General features: G+C 38.0%; 1 pseudogene; it reads right to left on the bottom strand.

Moving 5' to 3' along the window:
- Positions 1–90: 90 nt before the first annotated feature.
- On the bottom strand, positions 91–9,530 carry LOC127423678 (tubby protein-like; annotated as a pseudogene).
- Between the last annotated feature and the right edge of the window lie 10 nt (positions 9,531–9,540).

Here is a 9,540-nt window from a genome sequence, read left to right as displayed (position 1 = left end):
ACTCCCTGTTTGCATTACATTTACTACGGTGAAATATAATGTACCCCATATATGACATCCGTCAAAAAGAAGGCAGTTTAACTAGATGAAGAGTATTTATGATATCAATAATTTGTCCTTATATAAGGTCAATCACTTTTTATTCAAACAAGACTGTCAAGCTTTCTTTTTTATGTAAACAAATAAAAAGGAAAAAAATATATATCTAACACAAATTATTTACTTAAAATATCTGACTTTTAACAACAGACGAAGACACTTAAAATAGCAATTAAAGATAAAGATACAAATATTAATAGCAAAACTTCATACATCTCTTTCTACTAAATATACATTCATGAATAATTAGTAAAAACAGATCAGTTATCTATTGTACTTTATCATTTGCATAATACAAAAACGTCTGAAGATGTCATTCATGAAATTTATTACTGCGAGAACATTTCTTAAAAATCCTAATATATAGCCAAGTTTTCCCTTTTTATAAGAAAATACAGAGAAAGATGAATCAATCTTATTCACAGGCCAATTTGCCATCAAAGGAGGACAGAGTGATGGCAAATGATTGAAGAGCACACATAGCTGTAATCCATGGAAAACACATCTTCTGTAATCCGCCCAAATTGCATCACAATATAGTCCACTGCAGGAAGAGATTAATTACAAGCATTGAAATTGGGATTGTAATATTTTCATATATTATACATCTTCTTGATTGTAACTCTAGAATTCAGATTGTTTATTCTGTTATAAAAAAGACTAAGAAGGATAACTCCTCACTTACCATTATCTGGATGGACCATCTGAAAGTTTTCACAGATGTCTGTGTAACTCGCCCATGGAAATTGAGCACAAATGACTGAATCTGCTCATTCCAGCAAGGTGACTTATTGACAAGGGTGACAAGATTCTCTTTGTTGCCATTCTCAAATCTGGTGAGTAAAGATTCTAGCTCCTGGGACATGGAAAAGAGAATTCATCCATCAGTTAATCAAATACAGTGCGGATGATGTATTTTATATTTCTTATTTGACAGAAGTGGGGCAAATACTTCCAAATTACACATCCAACAGAAATTTTGCACAGCATCTCACATCCATTCAGATATATCTGGGGTTGGCCAGTGATCAGCTAGAATCCACAACAAAATACTCACACTTTTTGGTTGAATAACAACTCTCTCATCATTTTCATGCATACCAGGGATGATTACTGTCATTTTCCTGGGATCTCTAAAACCCAGGACATTTTTCTCCTGTTTGAAGGTGCAAAACAAATAATAAAAAGCTTTTTTTTTTTTTTTTTTTTTGCAATTAAAAGAACCAGACTAGATAAAAACACATTTACTATACTAGACATCTAATGCACAATCTTCATAACAAGCATATATGACATATTGCCGCTAGCTCTTGTCTCAGGGTATCCGTTTCATTGATGGTTTCCTTTCTGGATTCTCGCCATTATCATACACACTGAATTTAGTCCCCAAGACATTTGATCTGAAAGGATAAATCATATATTTTTACATGGATAGATTTCTAAACAATAAAATAATTTGGTTGAGAGAGAGAGTTTGATAAACATTTGGCATGAGGTTGTGCAAAGGCACTGACCTTAGTTTGCCTATGTAGCTGTCTGTATCTCTGGATAAATAGATATCAAATAATTACAAGTTTTGCATTTCTTCCTATTTCTGCCAGCCATCAGAAAGACCTGTCCATCCAAAAAAATGCAGAAGAGAATAAAAATGTATTGATATATTAAGCAAGGTGTTTTAAACTTTATAAGCAGACACAATCCTCTTCCCATCCTCCTTTTCCATGTGGAGGTAATATGTGGGATAGGTTCCTTTCTCAACTCCTCTCCTGTCTCTGGTGATCCGGCACTGAATTGTCACATCTCTTGGAGCAGCATGCATGGCAAACTGTTCCAAATCCTCCAAAGACATTGGAGAGGACTGGCCAAGAAAGACATAAGAAGGGAAATAAATAGAAATTAAAGAGAAAAACAGTTTAATAAATTAATACTATTAAACTCATTTGATGCATTCATAACATTAAAGGGATAGTTCACCCAAAACTGAAAATTCTCTCATAATTTACTCACCCTCATGCCATCCCAGATGTGTATGACCTTCTTCCTTCAGCAGAACACACATTAAGATTTTAGAAGAATATCTCAGCTCTGTCCATACAATGCAAGAAGGGTGGGCAGAACTTTGAAGATCCAAAAAGCATATAAAGGCAGCATAAAAGTAATCTATATGACTCCAGTGTTTATATCCATATCTTCAGAAGTGATACACTATATTGCCAAAAGTATTCGCTCACCCATCCAAATAATTGAATTCAGGTGTTCCAATCACTTCCATGGCCACAGGTGTATAAAATGAAGCACCTAGGCATGCAGACTGCTTCTACAAACATTTGTGAAAGAATGGGCCGCTCTCAGGAGCTCAGTGAATTTCAGCGTGGTACTGTGATAGGATGCCACCTGTGCAACAAGTCCAGTCGTGAAATTTCCTCGCTACTAAATATTCCACAGTCAACTGTCAGTGGTATTATAACAAAGTGGATGCGATTGGGAATGACAGCAACTCAGCCACAAAGTGGTAGGCCATGTAAAATGACAGAGTGGGGTCAGCGGATGCTGAGGCGCATAGTGCGCAGAGGTCGCCAACTTTCTGCAGAGTCAATCGCTACAGACCTCCAAAGTTCATGTGGCCTTCAGATTAGCTCAAGAACAGTGCGTAGAGAGCTTCATGGAATGGGTTTCCATGGCCGAGCAGCTGCATCCAAGCCATACATCACCAAGTGCAATGCAAAGCGTCGGATGCAGTGGTGTAAAGCACGCTGCCACTGGACTCTAGAGCAGTGGAGACGCGTTCTCTGGAGTGACAAATCACGCTTCTCCATCTGGCAATCTGATGGACGAGTCAGGGTTTGGCGGTTGCCAGGAGAACGGTACTTGTCTGACTGCATTGTGCCAACTGTGAAGTTTGGTGGAGGGGGGATTATGGTGTGGGGTTGTTTTTCAGGAGCTGGGCTTGGCCCCTTAGTTCCAGTGAAAGGAACTCTGAATGCTTCAGCATACCAAGAGATTTTGGACAATTCCATGCTCCCAACTTTGTGGGAACAGTTTGGGGATGGCCCCTTCCTGTTCCAACATGACTGCGCACCAGTGAACAAAGCAAGGTCCATAAAGACATGGATGAGCGAGTTTGGTGTGGAAGAACTTGACTGGCCTGCACAGAGTCCTGACCTCAACCCGATAGAGCACCTTTGGGATGAATTAGAGTGAAGACTGCGAGCCAGGCCTTCTCGTCCAACATCAGTGTCTGACCTCACAAATGCGCTTCTGGAAGAATGGTCAAAAGTTCCCATAAACACACTCCTAAACCTTGTGGAAAGCCTTCCCAGAAGAGTTGAAGCTGTTATAGCTGCAAAGGGTGGGCCGACGTCATATTAAACCCTATGGATTAAGAATGGGATGTCACTTAAGTTCATATGCGTCTAAAGGCAGATGAGCGAATACTTTTGGCAATATAGTGTATGATAGGTGTGGGTGAGAAACAGATCAATATTTAAGTCCTTTTTTACAATAAATATCCACTTTCACCTTCACATTCTTCCTCTTTTGTTTTTGGCGGTTCGCATTCTTTGTGAATTTCGCCATCTACTAGGCAATTTATAGTAAAAAAAAAGTACCTAAATTTTGATCCATTTCTCACCCACACGTATCATATCGCTTTTGAATATATGGATTGTTTGGATTACTTTTATGCTGCCTTTATATGCTTTCTGGGCCTTCAAAGTTCTGCTCACCAAATTGATAATGCAGCCAAGGAAAAATTATGAGAAACAGAAATGATTAGTTCACTTCTTGACCCAGTTGTTGTTCTTTTGTCACGTGACAGCCGTATGTGCATAGTGTATACGGCTGTCACGTGACAAAAGAAGAACAACTGGGACAAGAAGATTCCAGAGGTGAACTAATCATTTCTGTTTCCTGTGTGAGCAATGCATTGAGTATACGGCTGTCACATGACAAAAGAACAAACGGCTCAGACCAAAAGAGTTGAAAGGTGTCATGTAACAAACGAACGGAGGTTGCGCAATGCACATGCGGCCATCACAAAATGAACGAATCACTCTCTGAGACTACTCGTTCTTCTGAGTCACATAAAAGATTCGTTAAAAATTAACGAATCGTTCATGAATGAAAACAGTTGGAAGAAAACGCAGGGGAAAGACGGACAAAACAGTTAAATCTCTTTGTTGTTCATTTAATAATTTTTAGCTCTATACAGAAAAAGTAGCCACCTTCAAGATAAGTCATTAGGGTGATTCTATTACTTAGGACACTTTGCCGTTGCGACAGTAGAAAAACTTTGTGTTTTTCTTTTTCTTAATAGTAAATGTCTGATAAATGTACTGGAAAGAAAATAATTAGTTATATGTGACATCACTTTGTCCTGAACAATAATGAGTGAGACTACATGTATGGAAATTTATTTTGTTTTTGTATTTTTACTGAAAAACATAATATACAGTGTGTACATATATACACGTCTATTAATGTCTTAAATATATATATATATATATATTAAGTTGAAGCACTCTACCTATAGTTAAACGTTAAATTAATTAATGAATGACGTTATAGAAAAGAAGTGACCATTTATGTTACATATCATATATTAAGCTGTATGAAATATACTTATATACTATTTAATAGTAAATAGGTCTATCAGCTGTATAGGACAGGAAAAAAAGGGGAAAATCGCATTGAACTTCTAACTTAGTGGCTGTTTGTTTTTCTGCAACTTATACGATATGATGTCCCTCTGTTTACTATGGTTATTAAGGCTATATGAACGACTTCTCAACTGGCCAATCGCAGACCGCTTGAAAGAAACTCTTAGCCAATCCGAACGCAGGAGGCGGGACCTGCCTGAATACGGTTGGGAAAAATCGCGCCCGCAGGAAACCCCGCTTACGGTGGAAATAAGCAGCGCTGCAGTTTTAATAATCTTTATAGAATGTAATAATGTCTGCTAATGTTAATAAAAGTTATTATAAAGGAATATCTATGGTTTACAGTGAAGAATGTAAGTGGTTTTCTTTTCTGAATTATCGGCACAACAAGTTTAAACTTGGTTCAATGAGCCTGTATGATTATATCGGACATGTAACAGGTTGATGAATACACATCCTCACATGTTTAACACACTTCTAAAGCCTAAGAATTTGTGTACTTAGAAATAAAAACTACCATCAGGCATACAGTATGTGTCTTAAACTGCTTAAATGATTAACCCACACACAATAAATAATAATATATTCCATATGCTAAATATCAGCTGTTTTCGATTGAACAATATGATTTTCTCCATTCAATATAAATGCAAAAACATAATTTTCACAGTATGACATTATTTTTATTCACTTATCCTTTCACAAAGACTACGGTGGTGGCGACGACGGGTCCCGTTCCTCCCATTATATTATATGGTGATCTTGATCATATAAGATCATCGTTAGATCATATTTGTCCTCATAACTGTTACAGCGACAGCAACACTTTGGATATTAAAAACAGCCGTTTACGATCAGAGTTTCCGCGATCTCTTCGTTAAAATAAAGTTAATATTCTCCAACAGCTGCGGGTCAATTGTGTCTAATAGAGCAGACGCGATATCAATGACGGTGTCCCGTGAAATATCATCATTTGTGTAAAATCCTGCGTTTTCCCTTATGTAACTATTTACTGGAAATTTCCACCTGTGGAAAACAGGGTGTTTCAAACCCAGCACTTTTTGGGCAGCTTCAGCGCAATTTGAGCGAAGCGCCTCTTGACAGCGGCTAAGTGCGAAATGACGTACTACCATACTACTGTTTCTGCTATAGACAGACATGGCATAAGTAGTAAGAGTAGTATTGGTAGTATGCACTAATATATAGTATGCCATTACGAACTCAGTTAGCAGTTCTTTTCTGGGCTACCAAAAGAACCCGGAAGTGTCTGTGCAGAGCGTTTGTTTGGAAACAGTGGCTGTGTCTCGTTTGGAAGGCTGCGTCCTCCGGAGGTCGCATTTGTCTGCCGCATACGTCATCAAGGCTGTCTCGTTTCAGAAAAGCGAGTAGGACACTTTGAATGCGACCTTTTTTCATGGGAATTCGGAGGATGCATGAGGTGTATGCTTCGTGAGCACTCACAACCCACAATTCTTTGCTTCAACGAAAATTAACATCATTTGTCTAAATAAAATGACGCCAATTTGCCCGAAATATGATATTCAAACGGAAGTAAAGTTAATTCCCAAGTTAAAGTACCTCAGTAGAAGGGTGTAGAGTATATAATATAGTAATATTGATTAAAATAAAGTATTATAGATTAAAAGTACACCTGTAAAATCTATTTTCTTTTCTCTCTACATCATTATAACTCTCCTAAGATTTACCTCATACATTCCCTTCCAAAAATGTGTTCCCTTCTCACTAAAAGTGCTCACTAAAGAGTGACGACTGTAAGCAACCATTATAAGTTCTGTTTCTGTTTGTCCTACGAAGGCCATCTCGTTTAAACGAGGCTTGTTTAAAGGAGGACACTCGGTATACTGCAGCCTTCAAAGGATGCGTCCTACCTAGCATGCACCCTTCGAAACGAGACACAGCCCGTTACTTCATCTATCCACCTTATTTTGCAACACGGAAGTAAGCAGCGGCTGCATTTCCGGCGAATGTGTGAAAGTTCTGCTGTTATTGACCGCAATGTAAACAAATAGAAGAATAATAATACCAGAATTTAGTGATATAAGTTTATAAACTATCACACAACCACAGGATGTACAGCAGAATGATAGCCTAATGTCTGATAATTTCTAACTTCAGCATTTATAGTAAAAGAGTAAGTAAATCATTCACTTGTTGCTGTGTGTTGTTGTATTGAAGAGACGGTAATAAAATCTGCTTCTTTCTTTACTAAGATCGTGACGATGCAGTGTTTCTTGTCTCCATGTAAACCTCCATTTATATGTACCTGCATAACCTCCGATGATGCCTTCATTTATTTCCAAAGGCGATGTTTCATAAGCCATGCTGAATGCTGATCTGCGTGTCTGTTTACTATACACCGCTAAGAAAGAGAGAATGCTATCTGACAAGAATGGAGAGTAAAATGTGTTTATTGATTTGCCAAGATGAAACAAGTTGCAGTTTTGGTGCAAAGAAAGTTGAAACAGCATTTGCCCAGCAGATTTCTTGTCTCTACTGGTTGCGTAAAGTTTATGGAGGCGTGTCAGGTGGCGCGGAGGACTGTCCTGTCAGCGTCTGATTTTATTAATTCTGCCTGTGCAACAGTGTGATAAAACGATGGCAAAATGCAATATACGGTAAAACTATATGCGTTCAAAACCAATGAGTTTATAAAAATCATAATTAATGCTAATAATATGACGACATATATTGCCAGCCTGTAATATAAAGCAGCATAATGTAGTATTTTTGTATGGCTAAAATAGCTGGAACCACCGGAAGTGGTCCACATTCAAGGTTGATAATGGCGGCGCCCTAGTTACGCTGAAAAATAAAGTAGATAGGGAGCCCCTTACCTAACGAAGTGACGCCCCCTTAAGGAGTTGGTGCAACCATCTTTTGGGGTAACCCCGCCCCCCAGGGCAGGAGTGAGATTCATATTCAGCCCGGGATGTCATGTCCAAGTCAGCCCACACCCAAAAGGGGGGTTGGAGGTGAAGATGATAACAATAAAACAAGATCACAGCAAAAATATGCAATATATGTAATTACTTGAAAATTATTTAAGCTCTCCATGTCATTATACCACATACGGCATTCAATAAGATTTTCATTTTGTCATAAGACATCATTGTATGTGTTATAAAAATAAGTGAATGTTAAAGGGATATTTGATCATTTCCTCACCCTCATGCCATCCCAGATGTGTATGACGTTCTTTTGCAGAACATGAATGAAGATGTTTAGAAGAACTGTTGGTCCATTCAATGCAAGTAAATGAGAAGCGGTGAGAAACAGATCAATAATTAAGTCATTTTTTACTATAAATCTCCACTTTCACTTTCATAAGCACTCTTCTCTCTTAAGAGTTCTTCTTCTGTTGGTGATTTACATAAGCATATCGCCCCATACTGGGCAGGGAGGAGAATTTATAGTAAAAAAAAAAAAAAAACTTAAATATTGATTTGTTTCTCACCCACACCTATCATATCGCTTCTGAAGACATAGATTAAACCACTGGAGTTGTATGGATTACTTTTATGCTGCATTTATGTGATTTTTGTACCTTCTGATTTCTGATCACCATTCACTTGCATTGAAAGGACCAACAGAACTGAAAAATTCTTCTAAAAAGCTTAATTTGTGTTCAGCAGAAGACAGAAAGTCATACACATCTGGGACGGCATGAGGGTGAGTAAATGATGAGAGAATTTCATTTTTGGGTAAACTGAGTTTATTTTAAAGACTATCTAGGCACATAATAACACTGTAGAACTGTAAATGTTTATAACTCTTTCAAGATGTGCAGGCTCACACTTTAAATGGTCAGTGCTTTGTATTTTAGATAATTAAAATAGCAACAGATCCAGTGAAACAATTAAGGTTGAGTGATTGTTTTTACATTTTTACATGCCATTCAAAAACGTGCCATTTTACAATGATAAGAGTGAAATAAAAGACTAAAAATAACACAATTGTACTTTTCTTTTACTTGGAATGTAAATGTTCAGAACAAAGGCAAAATTGTTACTGTCTCTTTAAGAGGGTTTTATCGCAACATTGAAGGCACTCTGTGCAGTTTGTTTCGTTGAGTTTAATCTTTTGCGAGCTGTAAAGTCCCATTATTTTCGTACCGTGTCGTGCAGTTGCATCTGTATTCATTTACTTTGAGTATTCTGTTATTTTGTGACAAAAAAATAATTTTGCAATTATCATTCTGCACTGCTAGGGAAGAGGATTTCAGAGATTAATTGATTGAGATTGTGAGACTGCAGTCAGTATTAAACTTGTGATGATCTTGTACCTGAAGCACGTTCATCCATTCATCTATTAGTAGCCTATCTGTTCTCGATGGATCTTCCGTGACCCTTCCCGCGCTGTCAAGTGAAGCGGCGCAACATCAGTTTCGTCTCTCACAGGATACTCTCTCATTTGTTTGGGTGTGAGATGATAAAATACAGACTGCGTCCTCTATAAAATGGAACGCAATTGTGATCCTTTAAATACCGGATGTTACGGACTGTTGGCAATTGTTATGCGACATATGATGAAAGTTTGTCAATCAACATGCGGACCTAACCTGCCCAATTTTTGACCGGCCCAGCTGGAATTCTCCTGATCTTCCCTAGTGCCACTCCGGCCCTCCCGCCCCCTTCCGAAGTAATCCAAACCTGTTTTAGAGATTTCGCCTCCATTTGCCCAATTTGCTCTCAATATACTTGAGTACGACGGACGCGATGAGACCCTCCCGTACACTAGATGGCAGTATTTCATCTAATCTTAT

The sequence above is a fragment of the Myxocyprinus asiaticus genome, chromosome 32 (assembly GCF_019703515.2).
Source record: "Myxocyprinus asiaticus isolate MX2 ecotype Aquarium Trade chromosome 32, UBuf_Myxa_2, whole genome shotgun sequence".
NCBI classification, from domain to species: domain Eukaryota; kingdom Metazoa; phylum Chordata; class Actinopteri; order Cypriniformes; family Catostomidae; genus Myxocyprinus; species Myxocyprinus asiaticus.
The sequence above is the reverse complement of the archived record's forward strand: the minus strand, read 5'-3'. Positions and strand labels throughout refer to the sequence as shown.